Source organism: Amblyomma maculatum, chromosome 1 (genome assembly GCF_055883805.1).
Source record: "Amblyomma maculatum isolate TAMU_Amacu chromosome 1, ASM5588380v1, whole genome shotgun sequence".
Taxonomy (NCBI): Eukaryota; Metazoa; Arthropoda; class Arachnida; order Ixodida; family Ixodidae; genus Amblyomma; species Amblyomma maculatum.
The window spans coordinates 385,182,994-385,210,732 of record NC_139344.1 but is presented as its reverse complement, the minus strand read 5'-3'; the positions used below and the strand labels follow the sequence as shown (position 1 = coordinate 385,210,732).

The window sequence follows — 27,739 nt, the reverse complement described above, 5'->3', positions numbered from 1 at the left end:
TGACGGTAAAGAAAGCGTTGGGGATTATTTGTTTACTTTTTACTTTTGGCCTGATTTGGTACTGTAGTCATATTTAAGAAGAAATAAAAGTAAATACAGAGCAGAGCAACCCCAAAAACGACCGAATGATGTCACTTCGGATCCAAGGTCACCCTTTGAACATAACAGTTATCCAAGTCTATGCACCGACCACTACTGCTGAAGAAGCTGACGTTGAGAAATTTTATGCAGACCTACATGCCTTTTAGACCGCATCCCATCATCAGACGTCGTTTTTCTCATAGGAGACTGGAATGCTAAGGTAGGGAGTGAAGAAATATCCGGAATTACAGGCAATTTCGGTCTTGGTGAGCCAAATGAAGCTGGGCAGAGGCTAGTAGAGTTTTGTCAAGAAAACAACCTGACCATAGCGAATACTCATTTTCAACAACACAAGAGGCGCCTGTACACATGGACTTCACCCGACGGTCTGTACAGGAATCAGATCGATTATATTATTTGCAGGCAGAGATGGAGAAGCGCTATACAAGCAGTCAAGACAAGGCCTGGGGCCGATTGTGGCACCGATCATCAGCTTCTTGTTGCCAAAATTAAGCTTCGATTGAGGAAAACGCAGAAAACTAGAAGGCCTTTCAGGTATGATCTGGATCAAATTCCATTAGAATATGCTGTGGAAGTGAGGAATCGATTTGAAGAATTAGATCTAGAAGACAAAGAGCCCGAAGAGATGTGGACTGATGTTCGTGATATAATACGAGAAGTTACTACTAAGGTAGTTCCAAAGCAAAAGAAATGCAAGAAAGCAAACTGGATATCTGAAGAGGCTTTGCAAATAGCTTAGGAAAGGAGGACGGCAAAAGTTATGGGGGAAAGAGAAAGATACAAGGTTCTCAATGCGGATTTTCAGAAAATAGCAAGGAGAGATAAGAATGCTTTTCTGAACATACAGTGCCAAGCAGTTGAGCACAACAGCCAATTAAGGAACACAAGAGCTCTGTATAAGACAATCAAAGATATCAAAGGAAGCTTCTGTGCCAAGCTGGGCGTGATAAAGGACAAACGAGGCGAGGACCTCACTGAAGCCTCAGAGATAAAGAAGAGGTGGCAGGAATACACAGAAGAACTGTACAAGAAGGACCCGAATGTGCAAACCCAACATAAGACGGTTGTGATTCTGATTTCGAGCAGGGCATCCTGAAGAGTGAAGTCGGATGGGCCTTAGCCAGCCTTGCTAAGAACAAAGCTAGCGGAATTGATGGCATTCCAGCTGAGTTGCTTCAAAACCTCAACCATGACGCTGTTAACATTCTACATACATTATGTCAGAAGATTTGGACAACCCCGCAGTGGCCACAGGATTGGAAGAGGTCAGTTTACATCCCCATTCCAAAGAAAGGCAGTGCCAAAGATTGTTCCAACTACCGCACGATCGCGCTTATTTCGCATGCTAGCAAGGTGATGCTGAAAATCCTCCAAGGTAGGCTGCAGCAGTATGTGGATCGGGTGCTTCCGGACGTGCAAGCTGGGTTTCGCAAGGGCAGAGGAACTAGAGACCAAATTGCCAACCTTCGCTGGATCATGGAAAAAGCAAGAGAGTTCCAGAAACCCATCTACTTCTGCTTTATTGATTATGCGAAAGCGTTTGACTGCGTAGATCACAGCAGATTGTGGCAAGCTCTCCAAGAGATGGGAGTTCCAATTCACCTCATCGGTCTCCTCAGGAACCTGTATGAAGGGCAAGAGGTCACAGTCAGAACTGGGCATGGTCTTACTGATTGGTTTCCGATTGAGAAAGGAGTGAGGCAAGGCTGCATACTGTCGCCCTGCCTATTTAACCTATATGCAGAGTGCATCATAAGGAAGGCCGGTCTGGACGAGTCTTCAGCTGGAGTGAAGATTGCTGGAAAACGTATCAACAACCTTAGATATACGGATGATACCACTTTAATGGCAGAAAGTGAAGTGGAACTCAAGAGACTTCTGATGCGCGTACAAGAAGAGAGTGAGAAGTTTGGGCTTAAGCTGAATATTAAAAAGACAAAGATCATGGCGTCTTGCCCTATCAAGTCCTGGAGCATCAAGGGACAAGAAGTGGAAGCTGTGACAGATTTTCTTTTCTTGGGCTCGAAGATTACCTCGGAAGGAGACTGCAGCCATGAAATTAGGAGACGCCTGCTTCTGGGAAAGAGAGCAATGGTTAGCCTTGACCGCCTAGTAAAGAGCAGAGACATTAGTCTGCCAACCAAGATCCGTATAACTCGTGCTATGGTCTTTCCAGTTGTGATGTATGGGTGCGAGAGTTGGACCGTGAAAAAGGCTGACCGCCGAAGAATTGACGTGTTTAAATTTTGGTGTTGGCGAAGACTCTTGAGAGTTCCTTGGACTGCGAGAAGATCAAATCAGTCGATATTGTCGACCATAAACCCTGACTGCTCATTGGAGGGTCAAATTCTAAAGTTAAAGCTCAGCTACTTTGGTCATCTGATGAGAAGAGAGGAGTCGCTGGAGAAAGATTTGATGTTGGGAAAGGTAGAGGGTCGCCGGAGAAGGGGTAGGCAGCGAACGCGATGGTTAGATGGCATCCTCGAGGCACTGCAGATGAAGTTATGTGATATTAGGAAGATAGTGAGGGACCGGAAAGCGTGGCGTGACATGGTCCATAGGGTCACGAAGAGTCGGACACGACTGAACGCCTGAACTGAACTGAACTGAACAGAGCAGAGAAACAATTCTCCGCTAGTGGATCTGAACTCACGATATCCGAATATCGCATCGGGTGCTTTTGCCATTAGAGCTACAGCAAGGGCTGTCCAAAATTTAACTTTTTTGTGTAACATTGTTGCCTTTAAGTGAACCTCGAGGGCGTTCTTTAACTAGTGCCACCGTCTCCCACAGGGGTAGACGGGAAACGCCTTATGTGGCCGCGAGTGTCAATTGATCGCGATCAACAGGAAGGGCAGAAGCTGTGCGAGAACCTTCTTACTCCATGTCTTCAAAACTGCCAGAAGCGAAACCCTCACAATCTCTAAGGCAGAAACTTGAAAAGGAAATGAGAAGCTTGGTATGATACGCGAATGAGAGAAGGCAAATGTCGGTGAAGCCAAGGGAACCATGACAGATTATTTTTGTTAATCTATGCTGTTCACTTGAATTGGTATTGTAATCGTAATATGGCGAAATATAAATAAATACAAAGCAGAAGAAAAAACAACGTACCACTTTTGGTATTGAAATCTACGAACTTCGATTAACCTGTTCGGTAAGGGTGGCGCTGGAGAACACCATCAAGGTTCGGTTATTGGCAACATTAGTACCCAGAAAGTAGAAGGTTGGAGTGCCGTCGCTTCAGCTCAGCATGTAAGATTACCGGACGCGATATTAAAACGCGGTACAGAAGCACCTGTAAGGTAATATGTTAATTTAAATATAAAAGTAAAATACAAGCAGTAAAAACAAGGCCTGGGGCCGATTGTGGCACAGATCATCAGCTTCTTGTTGCCAAAATTAAGCTTCGATTGAGGAAAACGCAGAAAACTAGAAGGCCTTTCAGGTATGATCTGGATCAAATTCCAATAGAGTATGCTGTGGAAGTGAGGAATCGATTTCAAGAATTAGATCTAGAAGACAAAGAGCCCTAAGAGATGTGGACTGATGTTCGTGATATAATACAAGAAGTTGCTACTAAGGTAGTTCCAAAGCAAAAGAAATGCAAAAAAGCAAACTGGTTATCTGAAGAGGCTTGCAAATAGCTGAGGAAAGGAGGATGGCAAAAGTTATGGGGGAAAGAGAAAGATACAAGGTTATCAATGCGGATTTTCAGAAAATAGCAAGGAGAGATAAGAATGCCTTCCTGAACATACTTTGCCAAGCAGTTGAGGACAACAGCCAATTAAGGAACACAAGAGCTCTGTATAAGACAGTCAAAGATATCAAAGGAAGCTTCTGTGCTAAGCTGGGTGTGATAAAGGACAAACGAGGCAAGGACCTCACTGAAGCCTCAGAGATAAAGAAGAGGTGGCAGGAATACACAGAAGAACTGTACAAGAAGGACCCGGATATGCAAACCCAACATAAGACGGTTGTGATTACTGATCTCGAGCCGGACATCCTGAAGAGTGAAGTTGAATGGGCCTTAGCCAGCCTTGCTAAGAACAAAGCTAGCGGAATTGACGGTACTCCAGCTGAGTTGCTTAAAAACCTCAACCACGACGCTGTTAACACTCTGCATACATTATGTCAGAAGATTTGGACAACCCTGCAGTGGCCACAGGATTGGAGGAGGTCAGTTTACATCCCCATTCCAAAGAAAGGCAGTGCCAAAGATTGTTCCAACCACCGCACGATCGCGCTTATTTCGCATGCTAGCAAGGTGATGTTGAAAATCCTCCAAGGTAGGCTGCAGCAGTATGTGGATCGGGAGCATCTGGACGTGCAAGCTGGGTTTCGCAAGGGCAGAGGAACTAGAGACCAAATTGCCAACCTGCGCTGGATCATGGAAAAAGCAAGAGAGTTCCAGAAACCCATTTACTTCTGCTTTATTGATTATGCGAAAGCGTTTGACTGCGTAGATCACAGCAGATTGTGGCAAGCTCTCCAAGAGATGGGAGTTCCAATTCACCTCATCTGTCTCCTCAGGAACCTGTATGAAGGTCAAGAGGCCACAGTCAGAACTGGGCATAGTCTTACTGATTGGTTTCCGATTGAGAAAGGGGTGAGGCAAGGCTGCATACTGTCGCCCTGCCTATTTAACCTATATGCAGAGTGCATCATGAGGAAGGCCGGTCTGGACGAGTCTTCAGCTGGAGTGGAGATTGCTGGAAAACGTATCAACAACCTTAGATATGCGAATGATACCACTTTAATGGCAGAAAGTGAAGTGGAACTCAAGAGACTTCTGATCCGCGTACAAGAAGAGAGTGAGAAGTTTGGGCTTAAACTGAACATGAAAAAGACAAAGATCATGGCGTCTTGCCCTATCAAGTCCTGGAGCATCAAGGGACAAGAAGTGGAAGCTGTGACAGATTTTCTTTTCTTGGGCTCGAAGATTACCTCGGAAGGAGACTGCAGCCATGAAATTAGGAGACGCCTGCTTCTGGGAAAGAGAGCAATGGTTAGCCTTGACCGCCTAGTAAAGAGCAGAGACATTAGTCTGCCAACCAAGATCCGTATAACTCGTGCTATGGTCTTTCCAGTTGTGATGTATGGGTGCGAGAGTTGGACCGTGAAAAAGGCTGACCGCCGAAGAATTGACGTGTTTAAATTTTGGTGTTGGCGAAGACTCTTGAGAGTTCCTTGGACTGCGAGAAGATCAAATCAGTCGATATTGTCGACCATAAACCCTGACTGCTCATTGGAGGGTCAAATTCTAATGTTAAAGCTCAGCTACTTTGGTCATCTGATGAGAAGAGAGGAGTCGCTGGAGAAAGATTTGATGTTGGGAAAGGTTGAGGGTCGCCGGAGAAGGGGTAGGCAGCGAGCGCGATGGTTAGATGGCATCCTCGAGGCGCTGCAGATGAAGTTATGTGATGTTAAGAAGATAGTGAGGGACCGGAAAGCGTGGCGTGACATGGTCCATAGCGTCACGAAGAGTCGGACATGACTGAACGCCTGAACTGAACTGAATATAATTAATATGTTACTTTTCGCTGAAAATGAGACCAGAAGCATCTAGTTCCGTTTCATTTCTAGAAAAGCTAATTTGACCCGACCAGAACAAGAGAAAATGGATAAACAGTTGACGGAACAGGTATGTTCAGCGCGTGCATTGTGGGCACACTGCGTCATACGTGAGGCGCCTGTTTATTTCCTATCTTCGTCTCTTTCGAAATAAAATCGTTCTTTGTGCAGAAGATAAATTACTCGCTGAGTAGTCACATCGCAAATGGATTCATACTCTCCACTTCAGCAGCAATCTTTTCTTCAATCCTCTGCGGGCTTCCTTTATTTCCTCACGTTTTAGGAAAAAGGTTTCCGGCTGCTCTTAAAAAATTCTTCTGATTTAGTTTGTCCAATTTCGTCAGACCTCTTACTTTTAATCCTTTCAATTGAAACTATTGGATAATGACCTCTCTTTGCGGCGCGCATAGGGAAATGTGGCAAACTGGCTGCTTTGGCTGCTTAGCCATAAAAGTCAATTCTTTCAGATGCAGTAGCAGCAATTGTCCTAATGATATATTTAAAAGAAAGGTGGTTTAGGAGATTCATTGATGGTTTCCTTTAGCGAAATAAAAAAGCGACGCCTCCGCTTCAATTTTTGCCGACAATTTGCAGTTTTAGGCTTAATCCGCCTTTCGGGTGGTGCGCTAATTCAAGAATTGGATTCTTGGAATGATTTGAAATATTCAGTTAATATGTAGCGCTGCAAATCCACTTCATTTTCTTTGCACTCAGCACGGCATAGGAAGGTAAATCCTTGGCTATGATAATATAAGCATTTGTATAATATTTTCTTCAGCCTCTTTCTATTTTGTCCGCGGCTCATATAATGGTCTGCCTCCCATTGCTTGGTAGAACCCTTCACTCAGAGAAGTGTACTAGCAATGTTAGAATGGTAAGGAGATAACACTTTTGTATTGAAGTCACTTCATTTTTTTTTTTTTTGCTTTCTTCACTCAGATTTGGTTCTGGCTAGGTAAACTTGATGAATGCGTTTTTTCTCCTGTTTCTATTGTTCGTGCTAGTTTACCTTATATATTGGTTTATTCCTTCCCTAAATTGACCAATGCATGGAGAGTAGCCTTCTGCTTTCAAACAGCAAAACAAGGTCTTCGCTTTCATAATGGATAAAAAAAAAATGAACGCAGGGAAAGAAAGAGTTGCCAAGAGGGGCCACGCACACCTGCTATGCCTTCATTTCTGTTTGCAGCCTTTCAGTTTAGTAATAATAATAAAAAAAAAAAACATTGCGAAAAATATTTCAAGGTCAGGCCCATACAGTTACAACTGCGAGGAAATGAAATGACCAATACATCTTTCCGTGAAAGCTTAAAATGTGTCCGAAGCATTACATTTGTTAGGCATTCTATTTAGATGACACTGCCAGTGGTGCAGTCACTAAATAATATATACGGTAGCGTACCACAGGTAACACTCAAACAATAAATTCACCGAACGTTTACCGTTGACGCAATGTTATTTTAACAGCCAGTGTTGCGATTGCCAGGGCCAGTCGCGGTGTTCAGGTAGGGATTCCCAGGGCATGGTGGTGTGCTAAAACATTTCATTGGCTTCAAAAGAAAAAAAAAAGGGGGTTAGTTATAGTCTACCCTGATTTCAGAGTACGAAGTCCACAGCAAGTATGACTGATGCACTCCGACACGCCAACTTGATGTGCAAAAGCTGTTCACTTGGGTCCAAGCCAGACGGGACAGCCTTCCGCGAAGAGGTTGTAGGTTGAGGAGGAGAGGGTATTGTTCTCGTCTCTCCGGTAGGTTCCGACACTGCCAAGAAAAATGATGGAGGGATCGTTTAAGATAGCTTTCCTCCGAACAGTATTCAGGGTATGACAGGGAAAAAGAATTCTTGTGAAAAAGGATAGGATACGCGAACACCTGAATCTAGCGCAAGTCTACGGTGCAGGCCATGTTGAGGGTTTTACGGGGTGGTGGAAGTGTCTCTTTCATAGCAAAAAGCAATAAAGAATTTAGTTCGTCAGGATGATCTGGCACGTTATTTCACGAAAGATTCCTTAATAACGAACGGGCTTTTCGCCGCACTTGCCTTCTCCGATATGAGGAAAATTCAGTGCGCCAAATACTAAAACTCGACCGCAGCCCCACGTTCGACCCCGCGTAGAAATTTTGTGCGTTTGTACTACGGTGGGCTCATGCTTAACAAGCTGATATTTATTAAACACAGTATGTTTTGTTTCGCCGAAACGTAAACAGCTTTCACACGTACTGTAGCGAAGCCTGGGAAGAAATGCTTATAGTAAGCTTAGGGCATCTAATCATATTTCTCAGCAATAACCAGAATATGTTTCCTTTCGCCAGAACTTAAAACGTTTTAGCACATACTCCAGCCAAGCTCAACAAGAAATGCCTGTAACGACCTTAGGTAACCTATCATATTTCCGGGCGGCGATAGAAACAATGGTAACAGAAGAGGAACCTGACTAACTCAGAATTAATACCATAATAGCTCGACCAGATTTAATGAGAAGCAAGAACAGCTGCATACGTCAATGCTTGAATGAATCCCATACGTCCGCTGTAAGTAAACACTAGCGTCAAATAAGACGACGAAGTTTCTATGTGCCTTAACTCGGGCCTGTTTTTATTCCACGTGCGGACAAAAGATGACAAAGACGAAGCGCAACTTAGGAATTCGTTTGACAAAACAATATTTAATAAAACAAGCTGGTTTTATTTAACGCGTTATTAATCTTTTGAGTGCTGCCCCAAGTGCTGATGTCACAAAGGAAAGACTATATCGAAAGCCTTGAGTCTCAATAACCTGGAATTACTTCACGGGTTAGCAGTTACCAATTTCAGCAACAAGAAATTTGAATAATTATTTTTTCTGCGCATTTAAGTACACACAACCACCTGGTTCCTTGCCGACAAATTTGTCGCTACCTCTCTGTGTCTTTCTCATGCTTACTGAAAAGGTGACACCACTGCAGAAAAAATAAAACAAAATAAAACAAAATAAAAATAGCCGGACAATGCTGCTGCAGTAAACCGCCCGCTCTGCTATTAACAGAGAGCCGTAAAAAGGACAGCTCCGTGCCTCGTCCGTCCCTTTAGTACCCGGTAGCATAAGAGCTGCGCTTATTCCGCAGTCTATAATTCGGCCTCAGGAAAAGGGTACAGCATTGCAAAAGCTATAAGCAAGCTGAGGCTTTCACTAGGGTTTAAAAAAGAGAATTGGCGAGGTTTTGCACAGCTTGGGATTGTCGTTTGTTACCTAAAATACTTGATAAAGCACCTAATAACGAAGAGCTACAGATAGATCGCTCGATAGTTCGATGCTGAATTTGAACTGACATAAGCTACATCTCACGGTATGCAGTTCTGGCGCGAGCATCGACAGAACAGAGTACAATTGTTGGCAGTCTTGCTTTCTTCTTTCCCTATTCCTTTTTCCATTTTCTGGTCAAGCTTATTTTCTTTGAAGAAAGCTGGCATGCGGGCCTTTCAAAGCGAGGCGTGTTTGACGCGTGCTTTTTCGATAACGAATTCAACTAAAGCGATTCAGTGGAAGCCGCTACAGACATCCAACGAGGCTGCTTCGAGAAAAATGTGTCCTTAGCTCCGAGGAAGTGCATCGACGGCAGCCTTCGCATGGGCCTCATTGAGCCAGTTTGAGCAAGAAACGAAAAGAGAAAACGCAAAGAGGCGCGCACTGGGACATCGTCTTGAAAACGCCTGACAGCTTCACTATCTGGTTGGCTTTTAAAATAATAACTAACATTTGCATTTGGAGTCTTCTGCAACTACGCCTTGCTACGCACGCCTAGGATTCAGAAAAAAATTTCAGTGAATACTCTAGAGATTACGAAGCGATTGTCCACCCTCAGCTTTAAAACCCGGATGCCACTCTAGGTTTGTGCTATCCCACGAGGAAGGCTATATCGGCTACTTCGCGAGTTGATGTTCAGAATTCGCTACATCCAATTACTAAGTTAATTATACATTATCTCCTGATATTTTTGAAACCACCTAGATTTGATAACCAACATTGTTGGCTCAGAATTATTTAAATGGCCTCTGGGAAATATTTTGATCGCTTCTACCGCAGAACCTGTCGAAATATAGGGGAAAAGCTTTGTGATGTTAATAATTTAAGTGCACCTCACCAGACACGCGGCTTCATCATGTCCCTGTTCACTCGAGATGGAACCAAATCTATTTAGAATAATTGCAGCGGTGCAGAACATTTTCTACGTTGTCGTACAACGTAAAATTCGAATTACACGCCTCTTGCGAAAGTACTTCGCCGCCTTTGAACTGAAACAAGCCGAATGGAGCAGGATATTTGTTCTTCGACGCTTGCTGAGTGCGCTAGTGACTGCCGAAGCCGCTGTGTTCTTCGATTCTTTTTGAGACTCTAAGCAGTCGTTGATGGCGCTGCCAACACAACCTGACGATATGGGGCTACAGTAAGAATTTAATGCCCTCATCAGTTTCTGCTTACCACAATTTTGTCTAAAGGGGTCGTATATAAGTAATACTTGGGAGTCGTACTCTGCAGTAGAAGCTGCTTCTCAAGAATACGTCGCAAAAAACTTCTGCCAACCCCTTAGGGAAGACCACGAGAGGTAGCGAGTCTATTCATCCGATAAAAATGGTAGCCAAAAAAGAGCAACCTCGGGCAAACCCATGCAGTCGGTTAAAGGGCGTGCCGTCAGTAAAGGCGGCTGGCATTGACTGGTCCTCAAACGTTAGCGGCGATCAACCGGAAATGGCTCGGTATTTGGAGGAGTTGTGCAGATAGAAGCTCGCAGGAAGTACCGGTGGCCTGTCTGCCGAGCAGCGTATTGACAGAGGACTCGCTTGATTGGGGCATCCGCCGAGACGCCATCCAAGGGGTTGAACAAACGGTACCCCAAGCTCTATGACCTTACGTCAGCAGACTGCACTATCGCGGTGTTGTTCTACCAGTGTTCTACCGATGATAGCCTTGCACTAATGCAGCGCCAATGCATAAACGAGCAACGTTTTAGGTTCTCAGATAGTTTCTTTTATTTATTTTCTGCTGATTTAATCATGGGGATGAAACAAAGTGAGTATGGTATATCAATATTTAGGCGGAATATTCAAAAAGGCGGCGCATTGAGAGGGAGAAGTTTAGTGCCAAATAAAAATAGCCAGATTGGTTATTTTTCTACGGTTGCATTGTCGGTTGGGATTGCTCTATCTTCTGCTATTGACGAGAGTGCATTTCAGTGCTGATCAGGTGATAAAGCAATCTTCGGGTAAAAAAGCAACATAATCTACGGGTTATATATATTGCAAGCGACAAGTAAAGGAGAAAATATGACGTAGGGTGGTGCCGGTGGAGGGGGTACATGTCTCAAAAAGGCCTCCTAGTCGTTGCGACAAGAGTATCACCCACGCATGATTGGACAAATAAAAGACCTGGAGCAAACGATACAACTTCTCAGCGTCGCACGCGCACGTCGGCTACATCATTCAACTACGAAGCATTCCGCATCACTGGCACCACTTCTTCAAGACCAACGCCAGCCTCGCTATGTCAATGTCAGTCGATGAACGTTAATATCTTACCCAGCTGGCGCCTTAAGACTCCACCCCCCTTGTCTGCCTTGGAAATGCATGCGACAGCGAAGACACATCACGATTACAAGACAGGGGTACAAGCATGAGAAAATTGTTGTCGATTGGTTCACACAGCGCAGGTAATAAAACTAAACCCGGATGTTTACAAATATCTAGTCTATTTTCCTCGTCGAAGGTACTGCAGCGTTGAATCACGTAGAAGAAAATCTAAGGAATTGGTTTGGTTTGGTTTGTGGGGTTTAACGTCCCAATGCAACTCAGGCTATGAGAGACGCCGTAGTGGAGGACTCCGGTAATTTCGACCACCTGGGGTTCTTTAACGTGCACTGACATCGCACAGCACACGGGCGCCTTGCTTTTCGTCTCCATCGAAAATCTAAGGAATTCTGAGATGGCTCATAAATCGGGGAAATCGCATATTGGCGTAGGCCAGAACCCTATAGCTGCTGAAAGTTCCGTATGCTTTCGACAGCCTACGTACTTCAATGCACTCAGACGCACAATATGCTCCTGGCTGATTTTGCGATTTGAAATGCCTCCTGCATTAGCCACCTTTTTTACTAAATGGCATGTTCGACCTCCCTCGTCGCATTTTCTGCTTGGTGTGCAACAGCTATCACCCGCTTCCGATCTTTGTAATGGGCAGCGCAGTCCCGCGCATACTGATTTCTCTGGTTGAGGAGGGAGATGAGAATTGCGAAATTTAAACTTAGGACTGCGGTTGAATAATCTGTCTATGCATTTATAGACTGGATGATTCATTATGATTTTATACATTCACTGCAGGCTCTCATTTAAAGTAATAAAGCACCTGAACTTCCACGCGGCCTACAAACTTTTGTTCATATTGTGAGCCCTCCACGAAGCTTCTTTCATTTGTACCATAGCATGATCTTATTTCTTTTGTACATACCACCGTAATCGTCCCGCGGCGCCGGCTCCGACACGCGCCTGGGTGCTCCATCAGATTAAACGCTGACACGCATAACCTGCCTTGCCGCCACGACTCTGCCGTCTCGACCTGGCCTTCTTTCACAAGTGGTGGAGGTTAAATTCGATCCCCTTGATGCTTTGTGTCCTGCCTCTAGCTGGAGCTACGTTTCGGTCGCCGTTTGCCAACAGCCACCATCGTCTTGTCAACCGAGAGCAGTCCCGACCGTGCCGGACCCTCTAACTCGGCTACACCGCCGCCTCCCACTGTGCCCACTCGACAACGCGACCCGCCGCTGTTCGCTGGTCGTCGCGACGAAGACGTGGATGACTGGCTTGACACTTATGAACGCTGCAGTGCCTACAACCAGTGGAATGATGCTTTAAAATTCCTCAACGTCTCTTTCTACCTTATTGAGGTCGCCAGGAATTGGTTTATCAACCGCGAGCCCGACACCACTAACTGGCCCACCTACAAACAGCAGTTCAGACAGTACTTCGCCGACTCGGCAGTTCCTTTTTAGTAACTCACGAAAGTAGAAGAGAAATATAAAACAGCACAAATTAATCAAAGCATGCGCCAACAGAAGGGTCCCGCATAAATTTGCTCATTCACTGCACACAGTATTATTATCGCACAGTAGGTTCGAAAAAATTCACGCTAGAGTAGATTAAACAGATTCTTTCCGTTCAGCAAGGGTCTTATGTTTGTTCACTTGTATATCCCGACAAGAGTTCACTTTTTAAACGACACAAAAATATAGTAGAGCTTATATTACAATTAGACAGCTTCTCGTAAAGATAAACTTGAGAACAAGAAAAGTGCTCCAGAAATTGTGCGCGCGGCTCGTAAATCAAAGCCCCAACTCACTGCTTGAAGGCGAAATGTGTTGGGATGTAATGTCGGTTTTTAATGTCCCTGCAAGGCTCAAAGACATCAATAAGCATCGCTAATTTCCAACTTCGACCATTATGCCGCTTCGTTAAGCCCTTTGAAACCAAACTCCTGTTTCAGTCACCACTTTTCTGCTTTGATTATTTTACTTTCTTTCACTATGCCTTTAAAAGTAATTTATCTTACCAGGAGGACAAATCGGAAGCGACTAGTGTTCCATATGAGTCGTAATATCGCACTACAAACTTCCCACAAAAATGTTTTTTTTTTTTTATTTTGCTAATTTTTGCCTTTTCTTAACTTGGACTTCGTGTTTTAAATATCGAATAAAATTGATGACAGCTCTGGAGAACGAGAAGAAGGATAATCGGCCATTCATTAAGCTCTCCATCCTGACAGCGGTTGTGGTGGGCGCATAGAAATGTTCTTGTGTTTCGACCTGGTTGGTTGGTTCCTTTGTTTAACGCACAGGCTTCTTCTGAGAATAGTTAACTCAGAGCCTTACTGTTATTCTGTAATTATCTTAGTTATTAACGAGTACTGGCTAGAGCAGAATCCGGCTAATCTATTTTATGGTGCTTGCTTCTTTGTGGAAAGCCCTTTATCGTATTTTACTAATCGAAGCAGCCCGCCCGTAATGACTATTTATGTAAAGAAAATGGGGTTGCTAATAATGGTTATACTTAACATTAAGACTGCTTCAGAAGAAGAGGAGCGAAGCAAAATAAGAGAAATATTTTTTTACTGCTTAGGCAATGTAATTTATTAAACGTGAAGTCATTAACATTAACGTTTGCAAGCATGAAAAGCACTGATAATTCGAAATATATTAGACTGCATCGACCTTAAACGGTCTTTTAGTGTTTACACGTAACAAGGTTGGAGCCTTTCCCGCTACCCTCGTTTTTCTGTATTTCCCTTTTTTGGCTAAGTCTAACCTGCATTAAAAGAAAATTGCGGGGGTCTGCGCCGGTTAAGCCTACTTTCGAGTGTAAGAGTAAGTTCTAGTGAGCACAGCTACACGCTCTTACGTTCGTTTCTTCTGAGTGCAAGTTTCTTGCTTTTCGTCGGTATCGGCCTCGAGACGATCACGCTTTCTCTTCGCTGCTACTCCTCGGCTAGATATATTGACTATATGATTAGACTCAATCTGATGCCTGAACTGACGCTTTGACGTACACGGAACGGCAGGCAACTCAACCATGGTGGGACTCAGCAACGAATCGCCGGTGAAGCAGTTGTTGAAGCCCCTCCTAGTCACGTGGTATTACAGTGGAGAGCTTCCGACTACACGATCGGGGACATAGCTATGTGACCCCGGGATGGGCTACGAACGAGGAAGACCAAGCGAGTAGTGGCGTGGCCAGGAGAGCTGGCATGAAGCCTGAAGCCTAGTATTTTTAGCCCAGTGCGCCTTTGGAATGTATTAAACTGCTGATCACAAGTCCTAAGTTCGATGCCTGCCGTGATGGCCGTTTTTCTCTAGGACGCCAACACACGTTAAAGAACCATAGATGGTTTAAATTATCCTGAAGACCTCCTGTACAGAGTCCATACTAGACCATATGTGCGGCTATATCCGGATGTTATGAACACCTTCCGCGCAAGCCAGAAAAAGAAAAACTTTATTTCTTTCATTTTCTTCTAAAAACTAAGACAATTAAGTGTTCACTTCTATATAACATGAAGAGTCTAATTAAACCTGCTAGAAACCATGAAAGAATAACAGAATGTGACGTGTCATGGCGCTGAATAACCCTATGATTCTAGTGCCTGTTAGCCAGCTTGCCTGTTCTACTGAAATGAATTAAAATGGCGCAAAAACTTCAAATACGGAGAAAGGAGGAACCCATTTTGGAATGGTGCCGGTGAAGAAAATACAGTTGCAAAGGGTGCGGAGTTAATATTGCATAGAATGTTTTTGCTGAAAGCAGCTATTTCATCCCTGAAAGATTTTCAGCCTGTAATTGAACATAAAAGTGAACCAAAAAGTGCTCCTAGAAATGGTTTTGTTAGTATCAATACTTTTCATCAAAAAATGTTACCTTTTGTGTGTGTTTGTTTTTTTTTTTCAAGAACTAACGCAACTCTAGTATTTGTTGCAGAATACAGAGCAAGCTTTCTTAAGAGAAAAGTTCGGAAAACGTTAATCTACATAAACCTAACCAAACCAAAGTTCGGAAAAGAAAGAAAAGTTTCGAGACGGGAAGCGGATCCTTTTGTCTTCAAACCTATGTGGAAACTTTCATAGTTGGATTATCCCGCCTGCAATAAGTTTCTGCAATAACTGGCACTTAGTTCTAGTTTTTCTGTCTGTATTTTCTTTAACACTAATGGAGCAACGTATTATTTTTATAATAGGCTAATAACTTTCTGGCTAATCATCGGTGCTCAAAGCTGCAGGCTGGCTGTGCAAAGGAATTGTTTCAACACTCGCATGCATTCGCAACGTTGTGTTGCGTCAGACGCGGGAGAAACTTCGCGAACTTCTATTTTCGTACCAAGCGACATAATGGCGTGCTAATGGTAATTTGCAATAAAGATATTACACGCTTTACTTTTCTAGTTTCCCATTTGTATTACGCTAGCTAAGGCACAAACTAATTAGAAAAAGTTGAGCGTTTGAACCATAGGCAGTTGGCCCCCTAACTATTTGCGAGAAGTTCGACTCGTTAGAAATGCGCAGACTTATCAAAAGTCATTACAAAGAAGCCTTAAAATTTTTAAAACGTCAACATAGCGGCCCCATGGTTGTGAAATTTTTGAATATTCGTGTTAAGTCTCGTTTGATAGAGGATTAAGCAGAGTAACAAAAATTCTCCTCGGAACATTCAGGGCGCAGGAAGGACAGGAGAAATAGGATACGGCTGAATAAGAGAGACGGAGAGTATTAATTAAAGAGAAAAAATACTCTTCGCCTCCACTTTGGTAGACGAGACAAAGGGGAAGGAAAAAGAAAAGAAGGAGCGGGAAAACAAAGAGATGGTCGGTGTGACGGAGGAAAGGTGAAGAGCATGTTTGACGTGTGACACCGTAATTGCTGGACTGGATCAAGAGATCACAGCGGCGAATTGTTCATTACACGGTCATCGACAGACCCTATCAGTACCGCAGAAACAGCACGAAGAAAATCAGACCAGAGCGAGGACGCAGGACGACACTTCTTAGGTGCAGGAATTCTTCGTTTACCCTAGATAAATGAGAAATGCACATACGTCATTTCGACGAGTGCGGGCAAGGTTCGAGAGCGTAGCTTCCAGCGAATCCACCAGGTGGCGTGAAATAACTCGCAATGCTTTCTCCATTCTCGCGAGCTAAACGTCTTAAGCGCAACCCTGAAATATTTTGCAGCGCCAACAATTGGTGCTCCTGAGGTGTAGTATCTTAGGTGTTAACAGTTTTCTTCTTTGCTCTAAACACTGCGGTGGGTAAATTCAAAACGCTGTTTTCGCAGCAGATTGCTCACCATATGGGCAAACTCGGTTCTCGTATTTAATTATGATTTTCTGCTCCTTCGGTTGTCCCTACTCTTCGGTTGTCCCTCTTCTTTTTCGCCGACATACGTTTCAAGGCAGACACTCACCTTCTCCATTATTTCTACCTCAATCCAGAATGACCTCTACATCATCGCCCATTCATCATTGGACGCTTACAGCCAGCACGCTTTTTAGCTTTCGTTTCCCTTTCCAGATTTCATCTTCGCTTTTTCGTTCCTTATTGATGCGTTTTCATAGTCTGTATGACTCACTTTCACGCTACGATTTCTAGGCATGAGTCGCCAAAATGAGTTCTCATCAGGAAATGCAAGCCTCTGATTAATGGCGGCTGCGAGTCGTTAAATATAGAGTAGATGGATGTGTAGCCGGTAAATTACCGCTTGCTCGCACTCTTGCGCCCCGGGAAATAAAGGCTCACTCACTCAATGGCACCCTCACGTAAGTTCCGTGCCGGACGTTGAATCACTGCCACATTCCTCAGTTATAACAAACCTAGTGGAATAAGAGAAACGATGAACGTAAGCCGAACAAATAGACTGGAAATATCCGAGAAACACCAAAGGTGGACCTTTTTGTCTCTTTTTGTTTCTCGCGAACATTAGGCAGCAGTCTTTTATCTTGCTCGAAGACCTGATCAGGCGACCGCGAAGCACAGCGTTGTCTGTATTGTGTTCCATATATAAGCCAACGATAAATACGTATGTAGAGAGGAGACGTGCCGTGCGAGAACAGATGAGCAATGACCGATTTCCCTGCTCGACTCCGACAAGAAGTTTTAGTGGTTCTGAGCCTAGTATAGAGCAGTGTTCGAAGCAGTGGAACAATGAAATCTTTCGTGAACAGCTCAATCTTATACGCTGCACAAAGGAGCGAACAGGCTGCAGAGGGTGGAAACAACAAGAGTCTGTCTTTCCGTTTGATGTCGACCAAAATATAGAAACATGCTTTAAACTCAACTCAAGTGCTTTGTCGAAAGCTTCTTTTGTTGTAACTGCATGACAACTTTTATACTTGGCAGCAGTCAGAACGGCGGGAAAGAATGATATGCCGCTGTTTGTATCAATTTTTGAAGTAAAAATTATAAGTCTCTTCAAGCTACTTAGGAATGAAATGAGTTCTAAATGCGTCATTAAGGACTCCTTAAATGAACACCGAAATGAAGTTAGCAAGCTTTTCAAATATTAAAATGTTTGGTATGGCTCATAAGATTTAACAATCCCAAGAAGATTGAGACTATGAGGTCCGTAATCACAAAAGGCTCCAGATAATTTTGACCCCCAGGGGTTCTTTAAATTGCACTGAGATTGCAGAACGCTCGAATCCTCCTTTTCGCCTCCATCGGAAAGTTGCTGCTGAAATCAGAATTGGATATTATTATCATCATCATCATAGAAACTTAATTTTCATAGAGGAGTTCGTGGCTCGTAGGCACCTGGGAAGGTGCCTGCCACAGGTGCTCCACTGCCCCACTCCACGTATGCGTTCATGTTCCTGTAGGCCATCACGTTGGCAGCCTGGCCACTTAAAACCCGGCCTCCTTTGGTTCAGAATTCGAATGTACTAACCCTTGCGCCACAACGGCGGGGTGTTCATATGTAGAAGTGTCAGGTAGAGTATAGAATTCATAGACGCAAAGAAGCTGCAGGGGCAGGGAAGAAATAAATATAAGGTATGTAAGAAGCCGCATTATCTCATTATCTTTTCTGGTGCACTGATGGTCTTTCATAAATATTTTGGTTTCGTATCGGTTTTGGTATGGTTTTGGTATCGGAATATTTTCTTTGTGACATAAATCCCTGCATATTTTTGTCCTGCAGACCAGTTCCACCTGCGATCACAAATATTTGTAAGCATGTTTTTATTAAACACAAGTGGCTAATTTCAAGACGTGGAGCGTCAAATGCTTGCACTCTTGTTGAAGCGCTATCAGTAATTCAGAATTCTTAGCAGAAGATGAGTGTTTAAAAATTAGCCACAGTAATTTTGCGCCGAATGCGATAGAAAAATTCCACGCCAGCTGAGTCAAAAAACAAATATTAGCACATCGATGGATGGTGTGCCACAGCCTGATGGTACGACCCTTAAGGTGACCATATACCACGTAAGCATCACTTTGTATCTATTTGTTAGCTGTATTTGATGCCATTATGAACGGCCGTTTACTAAAGAAGACGAAATTTGTCAAAACGGCATTCCGCGTTGCCAGCCTGCAAATGTGCGACGCGACATAGGGTTTTGGTCTGTTACTTGGAACATGCTATAGCTGTCAGCTGTAGCGTCAATATGGCCTCTTGTTGCAAAGCGGACAGGCGAGCTAGCAGTTTGGAGTGTCGAATACTTAGGACTTGTTATGCGTCATGTAATGAAGTGAACTGGCGGTGCGACGTAAGCATATTGCGCCCAGAGACGGGGTCGCGCCTCGACAAGACGGGAGGGCTGAGAGTCGTCCACTGCAGACGGCTTGCCTTGCTGAACACCAGTGCGAAAGCTTCGTGAAATATTTTTTCCGCGTGCCCTAAAAGATGTTGCTCTCTGCATTAGCTTTTAGATAACCTGTACAACTAAACGCTAAAGAGGTTGGCTAGCTTCACGTACGGGGTTTGACCCCTAAATGGCGCTAGCGAAATGAATTCTTCAGACCAGACAAGTGAGGCGCAGCAGTTGAAGAACGTGGAGGTCGGAACACCGTTCCAGCAGTGGGTACATTCAGAGATGGCCTATACCTGAGAGCGAAGTTTACTGAGGTTTCTTACTCGGATGATATGCGCTACATAGAAAGGCAGGATGGAGAGGTCCCGCCTGTGGTACTTCTGCCAAGTTGCACTGTAATGGCCCTCTTGGTTTGGGACCTGAGAGAGAATTTCGCTAGTATCTCAAAGTCTATACCACATCAACGGGACCACGTCTGCGTGGTAAAATAGCCAATGACCAAACAAAACCTTCGTCCCAGTAATGTATTGTTTTGATTCAAACCCCTTTTCAGTTGATTATTTTCGTCCATCGATAGTCACTGAGGCGAAGTATCCTGTCCATGTACTTTGATTTGCTCAAATGGGCACAGACCAATGTATCTGCAACTTAGAAGCCAAAGCACATTAGGCCCAATCTATTGGGGCGCTGTTTCCAGTAATATACCACCTGGCGGGATGCAAGCAGCGCCCCAGCAGCAAGGCACCGCGAGGAATAAAATATTTCTATTGAAGCCATTGTGCACGATGTCTTAGAACAAGCAAATGTCTATTATAAAATGCCAATATTATTCTTAAAACACTATAAAGAAAATATTCCAACCAAGATAAATGGACAGTTGGTTTCCTCGACGTCTTCAATAGAGAAACACGTGAGACGAGGGGCGTCATTATGCTGATTGTCTACATTTTATCAATGAGGCGGAGAAAATGCGTTTAAGAAGCTTAAGACAACCGTCAAGAATTTTGTCAAGCCTTTTCAAAGTGATGGCGTCAAGCAGATGTCTAAGGCTGCGAAGTTAACCCGTCCGGGTGCGCGACAGCTGATCGTAGTGAGATGTTAGGACAAGCGCAGTTCCCATTGACTCGACATTCGATTCAATATGTCGAACGACAGGCGAAATTGGAGAATTGTATGGACAGATGTGGTTTTTTCATTCGTCTGGAACGAGAGTGGGTACAATGAAAGTATGGGTTTACCTGTCCGAAGCTCTAACGTAGAACATAGAAGGAAGAAAGGTAAATGCGGAGTGGTGAGCCAGGAGACGAAACCGGTTTGCTGCCCTGCACTACCGTTTGGTGACGTACAGAATACCTGCGATGCGATCGGCAGTTGTAATCGAAGACACCGTGAAGTTTTCATTCTGTATAATTTAAATACGATTACCAGAGGCATTGGACTTCCGCAAGCATAGATAATTCGGGTTTCTGAGAAATATTATTCATTTTAACCTTACAGCTGTCATAACAATTATTTCACATATTTGATTAACTTAACTTTCCTGCGCGCCCTACCTTGTCCCACCAGCCAGCATATCTCATCATACTCGTAAAACTTTCCAAATTTCTCGACCGCGTTTTGGTGCTGTTACTTTTGCAGCTTCGTTTTTTCCTATCATGATTGCCGACCGGAGCGACCTACCGAAAGATATTACGGCCATCATGCGCTTTTCGAACTTCGCCGAGATTCTTTGTTGTCATATTTCATTGTGTCGTACACTTGCCGACCCCAATATTTAAAACCAAAATTTTGTGCAATGCCCTTCGTCGAGCCTATAAGGTAAATAAATGAAATGAAAAATAACACAAATTCTCCGCTCCTGAAGAGTTACCAGAGTGATCTGTGTTGCGTTTTTATCGTACAATCTTATATATTTTGTTTTTGCCAGTTGATGTATCTGATCGCGTATCTTGCTATATTTTTGTATCCAATGTTAGCATATGTGTATGACGCCTCCACATAACTGCTATTTCTACTTCATATCTGATCTCGTAAAGTACGCTTAAAAAATATCTTTTCTGGCTAGCCTCAAATCGGTGTTCTAAATTTTAGTGTTTCTTTCGCTGTTGCCTGTCGTCAGCTTCCTGACCTATTCAAGCTGTCTTTGCAGCTTTATATACAGGAGTCCGCCAAAATAGCGAAATGTTGAAAACGAAAAAGGACTGATCGACCTAACGGAGGATATTGAACATGCCGTTTCAAAGCGCTGGTTCCGCATTAAGCACACCGAGAAATGTTCTTTCCCGGGGGAAGACCTCACACAACTCTAACCTCTATCCCACCTCGAAGCTGCTACGTATGAAAGAAGACTTTTCGCCCTCCTGCTAGAGCTTCACAGTGATAGAGTCTCCGCAGCCATTAACGACTAAGTTAGGGCGTAGCTATAAAAACAAAACGAAGAGCTGTTCGTAGCACCACTATAAAGCTGGTTGTAGTGAAGACGGTGCTGTCGCGAACGGCAGGACAGCTTGTGAAAGCTGTCGTATAACGTACGAACCGCAGTCTACGGTTCCTGTGTCAAAACGGCCACAGAGAAACCGCCGCCAGAGCACTCCAGAGAGCATCGTCTCAGTGATAGAGTACTAAGTGCGCCTAGAACTGTGCAAGATAAAACAAGTTATCTCTCCCAGACAAAATTTCAACATAAGTGCGTCCTGGGGAACGTTCAGCTAGTATAGAAGCTCTCGTGTCATATCTCGGAGAATTCACATGGTACCCCTTTTAAACACAATGCCTAGGCTCTGCCGAAACTCTCTGCCGAGGCTAGTGCTTGAAAACTGTATTCTGTCTGGGGGTAATTTGTAGCCGTCCACATTGTAGGAGCACCGAGTTTCTTAAATCGTACATAGAGTAAACGATAGGGCAAATCAGAATATGAGAACCAGGCAGGAAAATTCACTCGCGAGAGCCCATCACAGCTTTCCTTAGAACAGGTTCTGCATCAAATAAGCCCTTCTTCTTTAGAAACTACTTCGGGACCGCGAGAAGAGACACCTTTTCATGCTTTCCAGCACATTACAAAAAAAGATACATCACTCCTTCAGTGCTAGATATAGGGCCGCACAGTAAACTCTGAAGCAGTGCCAAAGATTTAACATCAAAAGCGTAGTCATCATCTGATCGTTTCGTAAACGTACGGGATAGAAGAACAGAAGAGCGTGGAAAAAAGCTGCATCTGCTCAAAAGAAAGAGTAGTTATATGCTTTACTCTCATATCACTCCGGCTGAGAAATAAAACACACTCCTCTTTTACTTATCTACTTGTTCTCTTCATTATTCACCAGTTTGCCCCGTGCCTTTTTGCTCGGCGAAAAAAATCATTCTATTAAATGAGCTTGTTTCTAAGTCTACCAGTACTGAAGGTGCCTACATTCCTTCGACCCCCGCTAAAGTTTATGAATAACCGGTGTGGAGCTATTAACTGTACAACTATTTTCCAAGAGAGCTAGTAAGTGTTTGACGTTACTTCTATTGTTGCAGCACTCTAATCTTACATTCCGCCATTTAGGTGGCGCTGGAAACTCATAGTGAAGTAGATACTTGTTCTTTGTTATTTTTCCTTTAAAAAAATAATGAGGCTGTCATAAGGAGAATCATGGCAAAATAAATTTTTCTAGGTGCCAGAAAACACATGTTAACCTCAAAAGTGTACACTAATTTCTACATTCGACGAAGAATCGCCGCGCGCCACCGGCTCGAACTTGTTAAGCTTTGTGTAGACTTTCAAGCGACAAGAGTGAACAGCACTGTTGTGAAGTTTAATATTTTTGTGATGCTTAACAAAAATTCTAATTACGATTACGATACTCCCTAATGCGAAACTTGAGCGAGATATTTAAGTGTTTGCACCATATACTGAGGCGAATATTTTGAGATGTATGTATGTATGTATGTATGTATGTATGTATGTATGTATGTATGTATGTATGTATGTATGTATGTATGTATGTATGTATGTATGTATGTATGTATGTATGTATGTATGTATGTATGTATGTATGTATGTATGTATGTATGTATGTATGTATGTATGTATGTATGTATGTATGTATGTATGTATGTATGTATGTATGTATGTATGTATGTATGTATGTATGTATGTATGTATGTATGTATGTATGTATGTATGTATGTATGTATGTATGTATGTATGTATGTATGTATGTATGTATGTATGTATGTATGTATGTATGTATGTATGTATGTATGTATGTATGTATGTATGTATTGTAAAAGAAGGCTAGGTCGAGACGGCGAGGTCGTGACGGCAAGGACAGCCAAGCCTTGTCTAGCGTTTTAATCCGATCACGAACTCAGGCGCGGGCCGGAGCCGGCGCCGCGGGACGATGATGATGGTATGTACAAATGAAAGAAGAAGGTCATGGCATGTACAAATGAAAGAAGGTCCACAGAAGGCTCACACAATCTGCCCGGGAGGTCGGAAGCGGCCAGCCTGGCCGCTCCTAATTAACCGATGTACCGCGGCGCACAAACGGTTTCAAGCGAGAAACATGAACAATTTCAGTTCCACGGTGGCGTCGATCGGCTGGGGGATCAACAGGCGTGACTTTGTAGTTAACTGGAGACGTTTGGCTGATGATCTCGTAGGGACCAAGGTAGCGGTGGTGGAATTTGTCACTAAGGCCAGGGGTGCGCAGTGGTGTATAAAGTAGTACTTCGTCACCGGGACGATAAGAGACCACGCGATGCTTAGAATCGTAGCGACTCTTGCGGTCTTCCTGGCACGCTGCTGTGTTTAGGCGGGCAAGATGACGGCATCTGGCCACACGAGATAAGAACTGGGTAGGTACTGATGTGGAGTAGTCGGGCGTAGAGAAGAAGGAAGCGTCGAGAATTGTGGGAGGACGGCCATAAACGAGGAAAAATGGAGAATAACCGGTAGTCCGTTGTACTGCTGTGTTATAGGCGAAAGTGACGAATGGTAGAATAGTGTCCCAATTTCGATGATCTGGTGTGATGTACATGGAGATCATATCGGATAAGGTGCGGTGAAATCGCTCAGTCAGCCCGTTAGTCTGGGGATGGTAGCTTGAGGTTGTCTTATGAAGGGTGGATGACGCGTGAAGAACTTCGGCAACGACTGCCGATAAGAAGGCCGTCCCGCGGTGGCTTAGGAGCACCCGAGGAGCGCCATGGCGCAATAAAATTGATCGCAAAAAGAAATTTGCTACTTCTTGAGCGGAACCAGTCGGTACAGGTGCTGTCTCAGCGTAGCGTGTAAGGTGGTCGACAGCTGTTATAATCCAATAGTTACCCCCATCGGAGAGAGGTAGGGGACCATATAAGTCGATCCCGACTACGCCGAATGGCGTGGCGGGACAGGGAACAGGTTGTAGAAGGCCAGCGGGCGAAGACGTCGGCCGTTCGCGACGTTGGCACAGAGGGCAGGATGCGACGTATTTGGCAACGCAGGAAGATAGGCCAGGCCAAAAGAATCGTTTTTTCACTCGGTCGTAGGTTTTGTCAACACCAAGGTGACCTGCAGTAGCGTCATCGTGGAGAGCCGCCAGTATACGTGGACGAAGCACACGCGGCACGACTGGGATCCAGCGAGTTCCATCAGGGCAATACACGAAGCGGAGTAGGATGCCATCTTCGAGCTTAAAATTGCGAAGTTGTCGGCGAAGCCGAGCATTGGGTGGGTCCGAAGCGCCAATAAGGCGGTCGATGATGGGTCGGCAGTAGGCATCGGCTAATTGCTGTGAGCGGAGAGCGTGTTTGTTTTCAGAGTCATCAAATGAAACTGTTGTGATATACGTCGGAGAAAGAGATGGTCGGCTGTGGTCATAGGTGGAAATGCATTGGGAAGAAAAACAGCAAGCCGATTCCGAAAGCGGACAGCGAGAAAGAGCGTCGGCGTCTTGGTGTTGGCGACCCGATTTATAAGTGACGTCGAAATTGTATTCTTGCAGGCGTAGAATCCAACGGCCTGTCAAATTTTTGAGCGAAGACAACCAGCAAAGAGCATGGTGATCGGTCACAACTGTGAAATGCCGACCATATAGGTAAGGGCGAAATTTCTGGACAGCCCCGACGACGGCAAGGCACTCCTGCTCGGTAATGGTGTAGTTTTTCTCAGCTGGAGTTATAGTCCGACTGGCGAAGGCAATCTCTTTCTCACGCGAAGTTGCATCGCGCTGCAGGAGTACAGCTCCAAGACCGAGACCACTAGCATCAGTGTGCAGGATGGTTGGAGCGCTGTCACTGAAGTGGCCAAGAACAGGGTCTGATGTGAGGGCGTGCTTCAGATTATTAAAAGCGGCTTCGCACTGTTCAGTCCACACGAAAGGGCTGCGTGCTTTAAGTAGTTCATGAAGTGTAGCAGCAATACTTGCAAAATGCCTTATAAAACGCCGGAAATAAGACGCCAGGCCGAGAAAACTGCGCAATTCTGTAATCCGTTGTGTACGAGCAAAGTTCAAGACTGCGATGATTTTTTCAGGGTCTGGACGAATGCCGTCATGGCTGACTAGATGTCCCAATATTTTAATTTCCTTCTGTGCAAAGTGGCACTTCTTGGTGTTGAGCTGAAGGCCCGCTGAAGCGAGACACGTGAGGACCTCATTCAGGCGCGTGAGATGGTCGTTAAAAGTTGACGAAAAGATGACAATGTCATCCAAGTAACATAAACAGGTTCTCCATTTGAGGCCACGAAGCACAGTATCGATCATTCTTTCAAATGTCGCTGGTGCGTTACAAAGTCCGAAAGGCATAACATTAAATTCGTAAAGGCCATCGGGAGTTGAGAAAGCGGTTTTTTCTTTATCGTCCTCGTGCATGGGTATTTGCCAATAACCTGAGCGGAGGTCCAAAGTCGAGAAATATTCGGCGCCTTGGAGAGTCAAGGGCGTCATCAATTCTTGGCATTGGGTATACATCTTTGCGGGTAATTTTGTTGAGTGCCCGGTAATCAACACAAAAGCGTACCGAGCCGTCCTTTTTTTTAACTAACACTACTGGGGAGGACCATGGGCTTGTCGAGGGACGAATAATATTGCGGTGGAGCATCTCATTTACATTTTCTTCAATTACTTTTCGTTCAGAGAGGGAAACCCGATAAGGACGTCGGCGAACGATAGAGTTACCTTCAGTAATGATGCGATGGTGCGCAACACTAGTCCGTCCGAGTGGTGGGGAAGTGGCAACAAAAATGGCTTGGTGGTGTCGAAGCAATGTCAGCAGTTCTTGGCGTTGGTTCGGCGTGAGGTTAGGATTAATAGTCTTTGTGAGAACAGAAAGAGAGACGTCTGGCGAAACACGGCGCTGAGGCAGAGGGGCGGTGAGCACCATCAAGGACAAAGGTTGAACATCCACCATGCAGGGGAGAGAAGTTCCTTTTGGGAGCACGAGGGATTCACGTGAAGTGTTAGTGGCCGCTACTGTCGCTGAGCCGTTGCAGAACCTCACAAGACTTGACGGGAAGGCGATACCACGTGCAAGATGACGATGAGATGGTGCGATGAGTATGTCCCCGTCAGTAATGTGGTCAGAAACAACGGTAAGCAGTTTTTCGCACTGAGGAGGCAAAACAGTATCAGCGGCGGCAACTAGGGGATGATGTCGTTCAGAAACTTCAGATGAAAAATCGCTGTCTGTCATATGGATAACACGGTCGCCACAAGAAATTAAAATCCCATCCTAAAATCATCAGATGCGCACATGGTGAGAGCACAGCAAACTGCACATGATGGCGGACGCCGTCAATAACAATTCGTACGGTGCACTTTGCTAAAGGGCGCAAAGGGACGTCATTGGCTCCACGGAGTTCAGGCCCATCATATGGTGTCGTCACTTTTCGCAAACGGTAGCACAAATCAGCGTGAATGACAGAAATTGCAGCTCCTGTATCAATCAATGCTTCGACCGGTAATCCTTCAGCGAAAACAGAAATCACATTATACGGGCGATCTGGAGGACTTTTGGTAAGTTCGCAGAGTGCAGTTTGACCTCCGGAAACTGCAACGCTTAGTTTTCCGGATGGCGGACAGGGATAGTTGTTGCGGGTCGGAGAGGGGAAACTGAGCGACGGTATGGGGATAGGGACCGACGTCGGGATGCATGGGTTCCACGAGGCTCAGACGAGGATTCTGGAGGTGGGGATGACCTTCGAGGTGGGCTTGGAGTAAACCGGCGTTGATAATATGACGTTGGAGGGATGTCACTTTCAAAGGTATCGTAACCACGGCGCTCGTTCTGGAGGCGGCGACGACAGACGCGAGATATATGTCCTCTGATGCCACAGTAATAGCAAATTGGTCGGGAGGGGCGCCAAGGTGCGTAATAGGGTGGTGCAGGTTGAGCCGTCGTTATTGCATTGACGTGATTGTAGTTTGGTGCCGGTCGAGGCGGGGGAACTAAAGGAGGGGGGATGCTGTGACGTGCGCGTAAGTCGGTACTGAGCGGGGTGCCGGAGGGCCAGATGTTATAGGTTCGGTGATTGTTGCCAGCTCTTCTTTGATGATGCTGCGAATACCTGCGTCATTAGATGTTGCGGAAGAGTGTTCGCACCCGTGTCGACAGACAGGCTTGAGCGCCTGGAGCTCCTCGCGGATGATGGTTCGAATAAGTGCCCGCAGGTCGAGATCAGCATAGGTCGGGCCAGTAGCGTTGGCGGGCTGCAATCGGGAGGACTGCAGCTGGTCGATGCATTGGCAGGTCGTAATAATGGAATCAATAGTTGAAGG

The 27,739-nt window shown here is 44.8% G+C and overlaps 1 long non-coding RNA gene across 1 annotated transcript in view; it reads right to left on the bottom strand.

The window, feature by feature from the left end:
* Nucleotides 1–7,217: 7,217 nt before the first annotated feature.
* The window catches only part of LOC146208424 (uncharacterized), a 418,971-nt gene continuing 398,449 nt past the window's right edge, over nucleotides 7,218–27,739 (bottom strand). Inside the window, exon 2 of the long non-coding RNA XR_014703380.1 lies at nucleotides 7,218–7,439. This is a non-coding gene — a long non-coding RNA (uncharacterized LOC146208424). The remainder of the gene's footprint in view (nucleotides 7,440–27,739) is intronic.